This window comes from Silene latifolia, chromosome 10 (assembly GCF_048544455.1).
Source record: "Silene latifolia isolate original U9 population chromosome 10, ASM4854445v1, whole genome shotgun sequence".
NCBI classification, from domain to species: Eukaryota; Viridiplantae; Streptophyta; class Magnoliopsida; order Caryophyllales; family Caryophyllaceae; genus Silene; species Silene latifolia.
Window position 1 is genome coordinate 123,044,698 of NC_133535.1, and position 1,978 is coordinate 123,046,675.

The following is a 1,978-nucleotide window of genomic DNA, read 5'->3' on the forward strand; positions in this document are numbered from 1 at the left end:
TGTCATAAATTGCTCCGCGTGACAAACATGCGGCTCAATCATCATTGGGTGGTTGGCGCGCGGAAGGTGTATAAACGAGGTATCTACATAAGGAATCGTAGGGAGTACATTGCTCAAGGTGCAGTTATTAGCAGCTCTAACTGATGCAGTTATTAGCAGCTCTAACAGACCCAAATTAAAGGCTTCTATTAGCAAGGCTGAAATAAAAGCATCACTTTTCGGTATTGATTTTAACAAAATTCTGGGATCAGATGAGTTTTCATCTGGATTTTATAAAGCTTTCATTCCTTGCCATTATTAAGGAGGATTTTTGCAAGGCTGTTTTCCACTTCTTCAAAACTGGTAAAGTATCAAAGAAAGCAAATTCCACAAGCTTTATTTGAAAGAATCTAAGCTCCATTATAAAAATACTGAACTTAAAAAATTATAATGAACTCAAAAATAATATATATGGGCTCAATTAGATTTTAATTTTTGACATTAAAAAATTAAAATAAAAATAAAAAATTATAAAAACTCGAAAAAAATACACATAAACTCAGTTAAATTGGTTATGGTTGTATAATGCTCTTATACAACCAGTTGTATAATAGCATTTTTGCCATATGACATGTCCAATTGTAATTGGATGATAAACTCCAAAATGAAAATAGCTAAAAATTGACAGGGATAGAGCGATTATAATATATATTTTAAGAATATAAAAATTAATAAAATCGGATGGTAGATGAATGAGATTTTGTGATGTCCCATTCACATGTTAAATGTCGGTTTGGGTTTGTTTACGTTTTGCCTCGTGTTTCTTAGTACTTAATTCATTTGTTATCGGTTGTTTATACTATGCTTAAGTAACATGTAAATATGAAATGTAATGTTTGCTCAAGTCATAAAAGTATGAAACGACAGTGTATAATTCATATTCAAGTTCTTACTTATTCATTATCGATTCTTTATTAATTGTGAAAGGTGAGATACCATCTTGAGTGACTACTTGTAATGAGTCATATTCTTGTGAAAATGCCATAATACTTGCCTTCTTGCTTGACTTATATTTACGCCTTACTTGTGTTGTTGTGCCAAGTGTTGGTTAACTCATGCTTTTTCCACCTCTTTCATGTCGTTCTGCCGAATTTTAGGTACTCGACTTCCGTTCTGTCGATCGAGTCTTGGATGCGGACTGTTCTGCGGCATGTCGAATCGGAATATGCCCTTCCCGAGAGTCTGGCCAGGTTTAGACTATGATTGTATATATTGTCGTCGTCTTACCAGGAGGAATTGAGTCTTAGAGAAGTAAATGTCTTGCTTGATTATGGTAATTGGCATATGTCTTTCTACACGAGAGTTTACGTCTTATGTGGTTGAATATAAGAGTCTTGGTCCTATCGGACACTAGAGGTGAGATGCAAGCCTTCTAGTTGTGATATGATCGCGGGGATTGATGCTCTCATCCGTTCTTATGGTGAGATGCAAGCCATGAGTGCGCATGTGACGATAATAGCCATGTCACGTGCAACGTTTGTTAGAAGATTTCCAAAGTAATGGCCATGGTTTTAACCTTTATGTATTTCGATGATTGACTATTCGTTTATCTATTTCATGTGACTTAAACACTAGTTTTGTGTAATTTGGATAGTTGCATATGTCACGTTTCATTGGAATTCGTGCTTCTGATTAACTAATTGTATAATGTTCTTTCCTTTACTTCACTTATTTAAAAATGCCTATGACATGATCATTTGCTATTCTATCTTGCTTTCTCTTATTATTCTAACATGAATGATCCCATGCTTATTTGTTCAAGTGAATTGTATCCCGTAATTGTTATGCCTTGTCTTATTTGAGTTATTTGTTATGTTCATTTTGATATAAAATGTGGTTGGTGTAACACCCCTAATTTCCATAATATAATTCTTTAATTTTATTTTCCCATATTTTATATTTTATTTTCCAGGAAAATATCTGTCTCATGTCTTTTGGG